The sequence below is a fragment of the Spermophilus citellus genome (assembly GCF_964194105.1).
Source record: "Spermophilus citellus genome assembly, chromosome: 12".
Lineage (NCBI taxonomy): Eukaryota > Metazoa > Chordata > Mammalia > Rodentia > Sciuridae > Spermophilus > Spermophilus citellus.
This window is the reverse complement of record NC_138198.1, coordinates 89,983,837-89,999,500: the sequence shown is the minus strand read 5'-3', so window position 1 is coordinate 89,999,500 and position 15,664 is coordinate 89,983,837.

Below are 15,664 nucleotides of genomic sequence, written 5' to 3'. Positions count from 1 at the left end.
AACTGGGAGACAGAGTAAATAAGGTGGGTGCTCCATACCTACAAGACAGACCCCTGCCACAGTCCTGGCTGGGCACAGAATCACGAGCCACTCAAGCAGGAACAAAACTTTATTTTGAAAAAGCCGCCGCCGGCAAGCCAAGCCCGGTCCTCCCACGCGCGTCTCCCGGAACCCGGGGTCCCCCGGACCTCCCCCGGAATTTCCTCCTACTATCCTTCCCCAACCAATGGGAACTCTCCAAGAGTCTGGTAACATGAGTCCGGTAGCAGGCCAAGGTGAACAGCGGGAGTCCAATTTCCATATGAATGTAAATCTTAACATAATCATCTCAGTGGCTAGCTGGCGTCACGTCACTTTACAACCAAAGGTGCCATACATCGTATATTTGCTTGTGGCTCCTAGCAGACCCCAAATAATAATGCTGGTCACCATGCCTTGGTGAGCTTTCCTGGTTGGCAGCACTGTCAGTGACTGGTCATATATTAAAATTAAGTTTTCTCAGTGCAACTCCACTGAGAGGACAAATGGAATCTTGTGTCTGGCTTCTCCTGAACTTTACCCTCTGAACCCTTTACCTTTTGCAAGTTTAGTCTGAATCACTTCTTTGTAATATACTGTAATCTTGAGACTAACAGCTTTTCTGAGTTCTTGTGAATCCTTGCATATCATCAGACCTGAGGGTGGTCTTGGGGAACTTCACCACCAGCAGAAATGGAGATGTGGGAGAAGCTATAACTCTAAGTAGTTAAATTATGCTGTGTAACAATGTATGCTATTTTGGGTATTGTCAGCAGAATTGCATCTCTATATTATGTTTCCTCTTGAGAAAGTATCTTTTTCAAAATAGATTTTAATTAGAGTGTGATTGCAAATTTTTGCTTGTTTTCCTCTATACATATATATTTTTGTTTATGATACAGCTTGGAAGGGTCTGGAAGTGAGATCTAAAACTTCAAAAAGGGCACAGGTTGTGTTCATTTTTTTTGTCTTACTTTTAGGGGGGAATCCATCAACTATCTGGCTTTGTAGAGTTCAAGTGGGATGATATTAATGTAGACATATATACAATTAAGTAAAATTGGATATATCCCAAGCATTCAGATATATAAAAGGGAAAAGAATGGTGACTTTTCTTTTGATAATTTAGAAGGTTGAAATGTGGTAAAATTGGACTTCTGTTACTGAATCTCGTACACAGATACTGAGTTATTTCATCCATATATTATTATTTTGGAAAGGTCACAAGTTAAAGTCACAGAAGGTGAAGCACCTGCAAAGGTAGGTGTACATTCCAATTTCAGTCATGGTGGAAACAGATGGATCCTATAGCAGCGAATAAGTCTTAGGGCTACTGGTTTTTCTCTCTTAGGCTAGTCTGATTTTTTTAAATTTTCTGTGCAATGGGAAATTAAAGAACTGTGCTGGATATTTACTGTTTGACTCTCCATATATATATTTCCATACTTCTTTGTTCTTTGCTCCAGGAAATAGACTTGTGGGCAGAAGAAAGTCTTTCTTGCAGGCTTACCTTTGAGCCAAGGAAGATGTCTTTGGGGGATCAGAGATTGAGATGAAATTGGACCGAGATTCATACTATCCTGGTTCCTTCTTTGCTTGGGTCTAACAAGTTGGCCACATGTCTTCCCTGTAGGCCAGGGTATCTTTCAGGGGATCCTGTAACTCTCTCTCCCCTATTTCTTCAGGCTCAAGGTTTGTAACAGCTTTCACCATTGCTAGCCCTGATTTACATTATTCCCTTTTATAAAACCCTACCTATAACTTTGTTAATAGTCAATTACGTGCCTTTAGTGCACTATGTCCTTCCAGGAAACCGAATGGCTCTGTAATGGTCCATAGACCTTTGGAATGCCTATGAAGAAAGCATATGTGCAATGGCTGAATATTTGCAATATTATTTTTCCAGAATGCCTATCTTACACCTTCTTGCTTTCCTAATATTAGCCTAGCAATCCTTTATACTCAAACTAAGCACCTTTTCCTCCAGGGATCCTAATCTTACACATCTCTCAATCTCTTCTCTATATTTCTATATCCACACTACCTAATTTGTTTTTGGTTATTCTTATATAGGTATTCAAATATACCTGAGTGATCTACAAATTTGGTTGTTTTAATAATTGGAGCATAAGCTCTTGAAAGATTATGATATTTTGTCTCTTAGTGGCTTGAACTTTTGAGATTCTTTTGGTTTTATTGTATTTTATTTTTTGGTAATAGTTAGACCATTGTCTTCAAATGAATTAAAAACAATTCAAAAACAAAATGAAGTACTAGATTAGAGTGGAAATTATCATGTAAATATGAAAGGATGCATCAATATAAAGATACTTCAAATGAAAACATTCAAAGATAGCAACATATTTTATAATCTTCTTAACAGAGAAAATCTGTCAAAATTATAGCCTATTTTTAATTCTGAGTTTAATGAGATATATTATTTAATATAATTTTAAGTATAGGTAACATCAATAGATAAAATTAATAGTATTTATGAAGTTTATATACCATTTATTATTTATTAAGTACATAGTACTGAAAAATTAAAGGAAATATTAAGACAAGGCTTCTAGTTTCTAGGAATTAGAATGTAATTATTAACACAGGAAAGAGATATAGAAAGCAGGAAAATAATTATGTTGTCAGAATATAATCAAATGGATTGGTACAGGTAAGTGCATTAAGATCTTAGAAAAGGGTGACTACTGTGTGCTAGGACAGATGAAAAAAATAAACTTTGAAAAAAGTTATTAATAACTTAATTGAGGAGAAGGAAACTCCAGAGAGGAAAAGCAATATAATAAAAACAAGATCAGGCATGTGTGTGATGTGGCTGGGCAGAGGTCCAATGGGAGATTATTGAGGGAGTAGTTGTTAATAAGAAATACTAAAAGAAAAAAATTTAGATGGGGTGGTTGTAGCTAAATGCATAGAGCTTGGTCCAAGAAGTTTGGACTTTATCTGCTGGAGAAGGGAATGATGAGTATTAGTTGATGAGTGAAATGATAAAATGGTCTTTTAAGATTAATCTGACCATGAAATTCAAAATGGATTTGATTAGAAAGATGCTGGAATCTATCCAGATGGAAAACTGATGCACCAATCAAGTTGTCAGGTGTGAGAACCAGATATGTCTGGTGTCAGTGGAATGAAGTGGAGCCACAGATGGAGAGATGTGGAAGAACAAAAAAGGAAGAGAGTTGCCTTGGGTGGGATCTATATTTTGTTTCTGATCCTAGAATTTGTATATTGCCTTAAAGTAAGTGTTAGTTTCATCTTTAAAATCACAGTAGTCATTGGAGGAATGGAGATTAGTCAAGATAAATTATCATGATGAGACTACCCGGGAGCAGATATCTAACCCAGAGAGTCCACACTGACCTGCGCTGGACCCAGGCTCACAGGGGGCCTGGTTCACCCCTTCCCCAGTGGGACAGACACCCGCCAGAGCCTAGCCTCTGGCACAGGACTGCCCCTTCCCACCAACAGACTACTGAGGGAGGTCAAGCCCAGTGACCCAAATCTACCCACTCCAACTTGCACAGGACCCAGACCCAGGATGCAGTAGCATTCATTGAGGGACACCAGCAGGGTCTTGAAGCCCAACATCAAGATGAGGTACAGACAAGAATATAGGTACTACAAGAATATAGGAAATAAACTGTAATATTTCAGATCCACACTGCAAGAAAGGAAGGCACATAGACAGCATGAAAATACAAGGGAGGAAAGTGCCCCAAACAAACCAGGACGCTATAATAACAGATCCATGGGCAGCAAAGTTGATGAAATGTCAGAGAAGGAGTTCAGAAGTTTCATAATTAAAATGATCTGTGAATTAAAGAATGAGCAAATACCGGCAAAAATTGATCAAGCCAACAATGAGATAAGAAAGCAAATACAGGTAGCAAAAGATTACTTCAAGAGAGACTTTGGGGGAAAAGAATCAGAAATCCTTGAAATGAAGGATATAATAAATCAAATAAGAAACTCAATAGAAAGTATAATAAACAGACTAGATCACTTGGAAGAAAGAATGTCAGATAATGAAGACAAAGTATTCAATCTGGAAAATAAAGTTGATCACACAGTGAAGATAGTTAGAAACCATGAACAGAATATCCAAGAATTATGGGACAGCATCAAAAGACCAAATATAAGAGTTATTGGGATAGAGGAAGGCACAGAGTTTCAAACCAAAGGAATGCACAATCTCTTCAATGAGATAATATCTGAAAATTTTCCAAGCATGAAGAACGAATTGGAAAACCAAATACAAGAGGCTTACAGGACACCAAATATACAAAATTACAACAGATCTACACCAAGGTATAATAAAAATGCCTAGCAAACAGTATAAGGATAGAATCTTAAAAGCCGCAAGAGAGAGGAATTATATCACATATAGGGGAGACCAATTTGTATCTTAGCAGAATTTTCAAACCAGACCCTCAAAGCCAGGAGATTGTGGAACAAAAAATACCAGGCTCTGAAAGAAAATTGCCAACCAAGAATCATTTTTTTGAGAGAGAGAGAGAGAGAGAGAGCGAGAGAGAGAGAGAGAGAGAGAGAGAGAGAGAGAGAGAAAGAGAATGGGGGAAAATTTTTTTAATATTTTTTAGTTTTTGGCCGACACAACATCTTTGTATGTGGTGCTGAAGATCCAACCCGGGCCACACGCATGCCAGGCGAGCACGCTACCACTTGAGCCACATCCCCAGCCCAACCAACCAAGAATCTTATATCCAGCAAAACTAAGCTTTAGATTTCATGATGAAATAAAAATCTTCCAAGATAAACAAAAGCTAAAAGAATTTACAACTAGAAAGCCTGCACTACAGAACATCCTCAGCAAAATATTCCAAGAAGAGGAAATGAAAAACAAGGATGAAAATCAGCAGATGGAGGGATTACACTAAAGGAAAATCTAATCAGAGAAGAAACCAAGTCATCTTAAATACCAAAAATACACAAAAATGACTGGGAATACAAATCATGTCTCAATAATAACCCTGAATGTTAATGCCCTAAACTCATCAATCAAAAGACATAGACTAGCAGATTGGATTTAAAAAAAAGACCCAACAAATGCTGCCTCCAAGAGACTCATCTCATAGAAAAAGACATTCACAGACTGAAGGTGAAGCTCTGGGAAAAATCATACCACTCACATGGACTCTGGAAGCAAGCAGGGGTTTCCAAATTCATATCAGAGTAGACTTCAAACTGAATTCAATCAAAAAAGATAAAGGAAGACACTACATACTGCTCAAGGGAACCATTTGACCCAGCTCTCCCTCTACTTGGTCTATACCTAAAGGACTTAAAAACAGCTTACTACAGGAACTCATCCATCAATGTTTATAGCAGCACAATTCACAATAGCTAATCTGTGGAACCAAACTAGATGCCCTTCAATAGATGGATAAAAAAAATGTGACATATATATACAATGTAAAATCATGGCATTTGCAGATAAATGGATAGAGTTAGAGAAGGTAATGCTAAGTGAAGTTAGCCAATTCCCAAAAACCAAATGCTGAATGTTTTCTTTGATATAAGGAGGCTGGTTCATAGTGTGATAGAGAGAGGGAGCATGGGAGGGATAAAAGGACTCTAGATAGGGCAGAAGGGTTGGAAAGGAAGGGAGAGGGCATGGGGTTAGAAATGATGATGGAATGTGATTATCATTATTATACAAAGTACATGTATGAAGACACAAATTGGTATGACTATACAACCAGAGGTATGAAAAATTGAGCTCTACATGTGTAATAAGAATTGTAATGCATTCTGCTGTCATATATAAATTTAAAAAATTACCATCATGCCCTGTCATAGGTGAACTTCAACTTCTTGGAGAAGAACCTGGAACACAGTAGGTTCTCTGTGAATATTATACTTGCTGAATGACTGACTACATGAAAAAGTAGTAAATGGCAGCCATTCTCACTAGTAAGTGTAAGTGAAGGAATTTGTGATTAAATTAAATAATATGTGGGTTGGTTTTTTTTTTTTTTTTTTTTTTGGTCACAGTGACAGTATACTTGAGAAAAACAATTTATAGGAAGAAAGATTCATTTTGGCTTGTGGTTTCTGAGGTTTTAGTTCATGGTCAGCTGGCGTTTTTTGCTGTGGGCTTGTGGTAAGGCAGAGAACCTTGGTACATGATGAAGATGCTTATTTAGGACACAGAGACTAATCCACAAAGCTACAACTATCTTATATTTGATAAAGGAGCTAAAAACATGCAATGGAGGAAGGATAGCATCATCAACAAATGGTGCTGGGAAAACTGGAAATCCATATGCAACAAAATGAAACTGAATCCCCTCCTCTTGCCATGCACAAAAGTTAACTCAAAGTGGATCAAGGAGCTAGATATCAAATCGGAGACTCTGCGTCTGATAGAAGAAAAAGTTGGCTCCGATCTACATATTGTGGGGTCGGGCTCCAAATTCCTTAATAGGACACCCATAGCAAGAATCAACAAATGGGACTTACTTAAACTAAAAAGTTTTTTCTCAGCAAGAGAAACAATAAGAGAGGTAAATAGGGAGCCTACATCCTGGGAACAAATTTTTACTCCTCACACTTCAGATAGAGCCCTAATATCCAGAGTATACAAAGAACTCAACAAATTAAACAATAAGAAAACAAATAACCCAATCAACAAATGGGCCAAAGACCTGAACAGACACTTCTCAGAGGAGGACATACAATCAATCAACAAGTACATGAAAAAATGCTCACCATCTCTAGCAGTCAGAGAAATGCAAATCAAAACCACCCTAAGATACCATCTTACTCCAGTAAGGTTGGCAGCCACTATGAAGTCAAACAACAAGTGCTGGCGAGGATGTGGGGAAAAGGGTACTCTTGTACATTGCTGGTGGGACTGCAAACTGGTGCGGCCAATTTGGAAAGCAGTATGAAGATTCCTGGGAAAGCTGGGAATGGAACCACCATTTGACCCAGCTATTGCCCTTCTCGGACTATTCCCTGAAGACCTTAAAAGAGCGTGCTACAGGGATACTGCCACATCGATGTTCATAGCAGCACAATTCACAATTGCTAGACTGTGGAACCAACCCAGATGCCCTTCAATAGATGAATGGATAAAAAAAATGTGGCATTTATACACCATGGAATATTATGCAGCACTAAAAAATGACAAAATCATGGAATTTGCAGGGAAATGGATGGCACTATGGGGCTGGGGATGTGGCTCAAGCGGTAGCGCGCTCGCCTGGCATGCGTGCAGCCCGGGTTCGATCCTCAGCACCACATACCAACAAAGATGTTATGTCCGCCGAGAACTAAAAAATAAATATTAAAAAAAAAAATTCTCTCTCTCTCTCTCTCTCTCTCTCTCTCTCTCTCTCCTCTCTCACTCTCTCTTTAAAAAAAAAAAAAAAAAAAAGAAATGGATGGCACTAGAGCAGATTATGCTTAGTGAAGCTAGCCAATCCCTAAAAAACAAATACCAAATGTCTTCCTTGATATAATGAGAACAACTAAGAACAGAGCAGGGAGGAAGAGCAGGAAGAAAAGATCAACATTAAGGGGCTGGGGATGTGGCTCAAGCGGTAGCGCGCTCGCCTGGCATGTGTGCGGCCCGGGTTCGATCCTCAGCACCACATACCAACAAAGATGTGTCCGCCGAGAACTAAAAAATAAATATTAAAAATTCTCTCTCTCTCTCTCTCTCTCTCTCTCTCTCTCTCTCTCTCTCTCTCTCTCTCTCTCTCCTCTCTCACTCTCTTAAAAAAAAAAAGAAAAGATCAACATTAAACAGATACATTAGGTGGAAGGGAAAGGGAGAGAAAAGGGAAATTGCAAGGTAATGGAGAGAGACCCTCATTGTTATACAAAATTACACATAAGAGGTTGTGAGGGGAATGGGAAAATAAACAAGGAGAGAAACGAATTACAGTAGATGGGGTAGAGAGAGAAGATGGGAGGAGAAGGGGGGATAGTAGAGGATAGGAAAGGTAGCAGAATACAACAGTTACTAATAGGGCATTATGTAAAAATGTGGATGTGTAACCGATGTGATTCTGCAATCTGTATATGGGGTAAAATTGGGAGTTCATAACCAACTTGAATCTAATGTATGAAATATGATATGTCAAGAGTTTTGTAATGTTTTGAACAACCAATAAAAAAAAAGATGCTTATTTCATCATGGCTGGGGAGCAGAGAATGGGAGAGGAAGGAACTAAGGACGAGATAAACCCCAAGAGGGCATGCCCCCAAGGACCCACTCCCTTCAACCGAGTCCCATCTGCCATAGTTCCCACTACCTCCCAGTAGTCCATTCAGCTATCAGTGGATTAATACATGGGTAAGGTCAGAAAGCCCTCATGAGCCTATCACTTCCCCAAAGACCCATTTTTGAGTATTGGAGATCAAGTCTTCAACACCTAAGCCTATGGGGTCATTCTAGATCCAAACCCCAACAGCATGTAAAAATGTTTTTATCAAGTCAATAAACTTGCTATTTTATGAATTGCATTCATCTACCTGTGATCTCCATAAGTGCCCTGAAGATTTGATTCAGAATGCACCAAAACAGTTTGCAAAAAATGTCTAAGGAATGGAATACATGGAAATGTCATATTTTCTATTGGTTTTTCCATTCTCTCATTTCTCTTATTGTTGTTAAGGTTCTGTTGAGTTGAAGGCTCAATAGGATGATGTGTAATGTCAAAAATATTTGTATTAAAGACAGAATATTTTATTCCTAGTCCCACTCCAATACCTATTGACTATGTAATCTAAGAAAAGCTGTCTGAACCTTGGTTTCATTATTGGTAAAACCAGACCAGTATAATCTACATCACAAGTAATAAGTTTACTATGAAACTTTGCATTCTATGAAACAATCTACAAATTAAAGATGCTATCACAATGATAGCACCTCAGAGTCAGAGAGGTCAATTGTATCAAATGAATTCTGTTTAAATGAGAAATAATTAAACAAAACAAGGTAGTAACTTGAACAATTGGAAATAACAAATTATAATCTTAAAGAAGCATTCCTCTTATTTCTTTCTCAGAAGAGGTTTCCATCTCCAGATTTAATTGGAATTAATGATTCTTCTGGTTTTCCCTATGAGGCGGTCTCTATCACATGGAGAGTACTGAGAAATCTAGAAATTATTTAATACTTTTCCTGACACAAATGATTGCTATTGTTATACATGAGGTATTTCATTATGAAACAAGTCCTCAGTGTAATAAGTAAGGATTTCCTGACAAAATGAACATTCAACATCACTACTCTCTGTCAGAAAGTCTTGACTCAATGTGCCAAAGCTGTAAGTGTGTCAAATAATCCTTTAATTAGATTACAAAGTGCAGCTATTATATGTCAAATATCTATTGATCCCAGGAAGAAAATGGCTTGAGGTTTCTTAAGTATGCAACACCAAAATTCATTTGCCATGCAATTAACTCCAAATTACTTCCTTGGGAAATTAATATTAGAGAGAATGTTTAGGCATGTAAAAGCATATAATTGACATTTAGCAAAAAAAAATTAGTGATGCACAATATTGGATCTTTAGCACACACACACACACACACACACATTTTAGCATTTTGCTCACTAATACCTGATTTTGACATGTGTTCACTTAAGAATTTGTATGTTGAATTGCAAATGTAAAGTTTTTTGAAGTCTGAAAAGATGGGAATTTTTCTTCCAGCTATGCACATTAGTACACAAATATTTGAGCATCATCTCTAGTTGTTTGAAGGGAGGAAAAAGACTTGTGATTTCGTCACAATGTACCCAGTTCACAGCTAAGTGAAGCAATGCTTTGAGGGGAGGAACCGATGAGAGTGTCTTGGGCAGGATCAGGTAATGGGGTAGGCACCAAAACACAGGGAACATGCACATGCAGGACAACTCCTCAATAGCTCCCCTTCCTTTTGCTCAGTTCTAACAATTTGTTGTAAGTTGCTGAATGTAAATCTTTTCACTAAGGAGAGATGGAGACAGCACTTGTTTTCTTGGGCAGACCCACGTTGAGGGCAGCTATCTGGTTTGTCCAGAAGACAAGGAACAGATGTTGTGTGAGTCAGGAAAAAGTAAAGTTTCTTGATTTTCCTTTGGTCTCACACCATGATCTATACAAGACACCTCTGACACCAGATGTGTGGGTGAAACTCTCAACATCAAGCAAGCAAGCAGTCCTGCAGCAGCCAGCACTGGTTTTTTCTAATCCAATTCAGTTTTGGTACTGTCTTCCCTGGACATAGTGCTAGATCCCCTAGGTTGAGGGCTTGGTTCCTAAGATCCTTCCCTCTCCCACTTTAGATGCCAGTCACCAGATCCAGGTTACCTCACCTGTGCTTATGACAGCAATTATCTCTATAAATCAGGGTTCGTACAGCCCTCTCTTTGTGTTCAATTAATTTGCTCAAGTGGCTCACAAAACTCAGAGAAACACTGACTTGCATTTACCTGTGTATTATAAAAGATTACAAAGGTATAGATGAAGGGATGCATAGGATGTGGTATGAGGCAAGGGGCATGGAACTACTATGCACACTCTATGTGTTCAGTTTTCTCTAAGTGTCATGGACGCAGTCCTTATGGATGTTAAGGAGACTTCATTGCATAGATGTGGTTGCCAGTAGACTGTATGGGGAAACCTAGCAAGGTCTGTTGGTTTCAGCTTCTTTCTTGGCTTCCTGTGAAGCATTCCTCCTTCTAGGGTGGATGGCAGGACTCCTTGGAATGAGGAGTGTATTTTGACCTCTTTTCTGGTAATAAGGTCATATCTATGAGCCTGAAAGTGTGGAAAACTAAAAACTAGGTTGGGAATGTTGATGCACACCTATAATCCCAGTGGCAGGAGGATAGCAAGTTCAAAGCCAGCCAGAGCAATGTAGATCCTATTTGAGACCCTGTCTCAAAATAAAAATTCAAAAAGGCTGGGAATGTGGCTCAGTTGTTAAGCACCCTTGGGTTCAATCCCTGGTATTATATAAAAAGAAAAACCAATTAAACAAAAACTAAAAAACCAGAAAACTAAATATATACATATATATTATAACATATTTATATATCATAATAACACAGATTTCCATTACATTAACATGTTTGCCCCTACATTTTATAATTAATATTATAAAATTATGATTATATGATACTTTGGTTTCTTTATTTCTAATTTAATGTTGGTGTTTTATTATGAACAACAGTCCCCTTTTGCACTGCAAATATTTATTAACATGATAGGTATTAGAACTGCCCAGCAGACTTATCATCTCTTTCTGCAATATGGTAAGTTTCTGGAATATGATTACCCTCAAAGGTAATTCTTCTCTCTCCACTTAGTTGTTGCTGATGAATTAATCCATATATTTGTCCAGTTATGTTTAAGAGAAATGCAAAGTGTTGCACAAAATTCATACCATTGCACTAAAATAGACAGGGAAAATAAAAATATTTTATTTGCAAACATAGCAAGACAACCAAATTCCTTGAGACTAGTCAAGCACAAATCTTGGAAAATCTGTGCACTCAGTATTTTAAATGCCATCAAAGCCAAATATACGTAGCAGAAAAAGAATAGGTTAATTGACTTAAGAAGAGTTACAATGATAAAAAAAATGAAGATTCAAGAAAGAACAGGATGGCAAGTTAGAGAATATTCTAGGCAGTGATATGCATGTATTGTCATGAATCATTTCCCAGAGGTCTTATCAGCTTCATAAGAGATGGGACTGTGATAGTGGAATAAGGAAAAAAGAGTGATTAAATAAAAATTCAGAGGTGTATTAACTTCTTAACTTGCATGGAATGTTTGTGATGCCCACTGTAATAAATAAATGGCACAAGGGTTTTCTTTGAGAGAAAATAAGGCCAGAAAAGTATGTATGAATTTAGGAAGATAGGAAGAGTAAAGGGGAAAAGGAGAAGTCATTTAAAAATAGTGTTGCATGCTAACACTGAGGACTCCATATAGAGTTCCTCCAATTTCTGTTGACTGTTAATCAACTGCACATACCTGGAGACCAGCAAGGCTGAAAATTAAAAGCTTTGGAACTGCTGTGAAGGAGGTGATTCATGGCCATATTTTGCTTCCCACTCCAGGCAAATCTCCATTTATCTCCTACAGAGTTAGATAGTTTTGAGGTTGACTTCTAAGACAGCCTGTCTGTCCCAATCCATACTTAATCTTTCTGAGAATCCAGTATACGGCTTTTTAAAAAGACAGTGTTTACATTTGGGGGTGGAATTTATCTTAGGCCTTTGATACTTCCAGGGTTTTTTTTTAAGCAGAAATTTCTTTTTTATATTTGTAGTCTGTGATTGTATCAGTTGAGTTCCTGACGAAAGTCTGTAAATTCTATTTAAAAAGCTGTAAGGAGAAGAAATGAGATTTCAATCAGTGGTTTTTGAGATTTTCAATAAAATGACCTGAAAATTAAGAAGGTTATCCAGTAGGCAAGAGGATTTTTGAAATGCATTTAAAGGTATTTGTTAAAGAATTTTAAGTCGCAAGGTTGAGAGTAATTCAAACTTACGAAACATATTTGAAAGTCATATTTTAAGATTTATTGCTGGCATTTTTTTAGGAAGTGGTATCTGTAGTAGGACAACTAGGATCAAGACCTGCCCCTGTCTCTCCTGATCATATATAAAAGAATACCAGTTTACATATGTGTCAAGTGGGGTAATAACAGTGCTAGCTACTTATAGCTGTTTTAAGAATTAATGTAACACTTGTCAGTGAGTGAACATTTACTATCAGCTGTCTCAGTATTTACCTAATGACTATCTTTTTGTCTAAATAGCTATGTAATATATGGTACTACTTATAAATAATATTTACATTTGCAATAATATTAAGTATATTAATATTTATTTATTATTAATATTCAATAATAATATTCGATAATAATATTCACATTTGCAATATTATTATTATCATTTGGTATCAGGGATTGAACTCAGGGGCACCTAAATAGTGAGCAACATCCAAACCCTTTTTATATTTTATTTAAAGACAAGGTCTTGCTCAGTTACCTAGGACCTTGTTAAGTAGCTGAGTCTGGACCTAAACTTGTGATCTTGCCTCAGCCTCCCAAGTTGCTGGAATACAGGTGTGTGCCACTATGCCTGCCTGCAATATTATTTTTAAGAAGGTTTTATTTGAAAATTAAAGGAGCAACATACAGTAATCTATTTAAGGAATTTATATTGTCTCATTTAATTCTTTTATCCTTTGCCTTGTTGTGCCTCTGAAATCAAGATGGGTTACCATTTTATGTATTGATGCACCTATGAAAATAGAGCCAGGGTTTCCCTCTTTCTTTTTAATTAATTGTGTTTTTAATTGATGAAGGAGAATTTGTATGTGTTAATGGTATACAACGTGATGTTTTGATACAGGTGAACACTGTGGAATAATGAAATCAAAGTACTTGGCATATCCATCACCACACACACTGTTTTGTGATGAGAACATTTAAAACCTATTTTCTTAACAATTTTCAAGTGTACAATACATCATTGTTCACTATAGTCCCCATGTTGTACGTAGATATCCATAACTGACTCCTCTTGTCTAACTGAAACTTGGTACCCTTTGGCCCACATCTCTCCATTTTAAGTCCTCCCCAACACCTCATCCCTCGGTAACCCCCAGTATTCTCTACTTCTGTGAGTTCAGTGTTTTTGCCAGTCAGTGAATGGACCTGGAGACTATCATGTTAAATGAAATAAGCCAATCCCAGAAAACCAAAAGTCAAATGTTTTCTCTGATATGTGGAAGCTAAACCACTATAAGGGGTAGGAGAAGAAGAGAAGTTCAGTAAGATTAGACAAAAGGGGAACAGATGGAAGGGAGGGAGGATAGAAATAGGAAAGAGTAGAATAAATCAAACATAATATTCCTATGTATACATATGTAAACACCTAAGTGAATCCCACCCACGAGAATGGGGTCCTAATTAGAATAAGATATATTCCATGCTTGTATAATTTTATCAAAATGGATTCTACTGTCATGTATAACTAAGAAGATCCAATAAAAAATAATTTGCCAATAGGGAGGGATGGTAAAACCTGGCATGAGGATTTGAACCTATTTTGTCAGCCTGTCTGGCCTATGATATTTCCATCTCATTATCCTGCATCTTCTATACATAATTGAATAATTCTGTGCACACAGAATAAAGAGGCTTAATACTAGAAGCAGATAGAGTTGACATACACACATTGCTATCAGAGTTAGTTACTCCCACTGAGTTTCTAATATGATAAAGCACCTGTTTTGTTTTTATAGAGAAAATGAATGATAATGTTAATGATAATAATATAGTGTGATGTTTCTTATGTTTTCACAATTTTCCTCTTGAAATGCAATAAGTGGAAATAGAATTAAAAATGGTGCAAAATCATTGTTATGTAATTGTACATATTAAAGCTTAAAAGCATTTGAACTCAGTTTAAATACAAAATCATTCATATGGTTTGGGATTAAGGGGCTCAGAAAGTAATATCCTTGGGTTATCTATGGGAGGTGTATTTAATGCTATTCAGATGACAGTAATTCTTCATTTGGACTGTGCACAAAAACAAGATTTAAATGTGGATCCAACATAGTGGATCTTTTAAAGAGGATTTATATGTTAAACTCAGAAGAACCATAATTTAGTTATTCTTATGAAATCATTCAATTCATTGTCTTTTTTTTGTGTAGCTTGGCTTACTTCTCTCTACAGCTACTAACAGATGCTATTATAAGCACCCACAGGAAAACCTGAAAATGTGCTGAATTTCATATATATATGAAAGCTTAAGGTTTAGGCATGTTACACTTTTTATAAATACAGCATGTGGTGGAATTAAGATCTGTAGCCCAGGGGCACTGTAGAAGTTGCTAAGGAAACACTGTGGGACATAGTATAACCTCTCTAAAAGCAGCTTTTAAAATAAAGGTAGTATAGAAAAATTATAGTAGGAAATGGGTAAGATTAAGATTTTGCTTAGGTCAATTCATAGGCTTACATTCAGGTCTGGAAATTAGTAACTCACACTTGACTATAAGAAAACAGACTGTTCTGACTGTATATGTTAAGAATTCAGAGAAATGTTGTATATGAACTGAGGGACCTCAATGGAAGCATGACAGATAGTTGAGACAATTAGATGGAAAATACTGGCATTTGAATTGTGGGTTTTAAGCTTTATTTCAAGCTTTAAGTGTTATTTTATTGTTTGTCTCAGTATCCAAATACTCTGCATTTGAATTGTATTTTTTTTTGAGTGTCATCTTATTCTCTATCTTCTTTTTTATATGAAGACAGTTTCTACAGTTCTGCTTCTGGGTGTGGTATTCAGACATCTAGGGTAAAGATCTAAGCATTTTTATTGTCAGTATTCAAATTGGAATCCTGTTTTTTGAAAAAAATCTTTGCTAAAAAGATCTTCAAATTATTAAAAAAATACTATTAACTAATGGCACAGGATGATTTTAGGTAGGAATACAGAATATGTTTAAGCACTTTAAACTAAATGAGCATTGAAATGAAGAACTGAGAAGCTGCTCTCTTTGTCTTTGTTTCTTTGGGTTCATCATGACACCATTCCACCTGGGCTATGTATTGCCTTTTTTCCCCA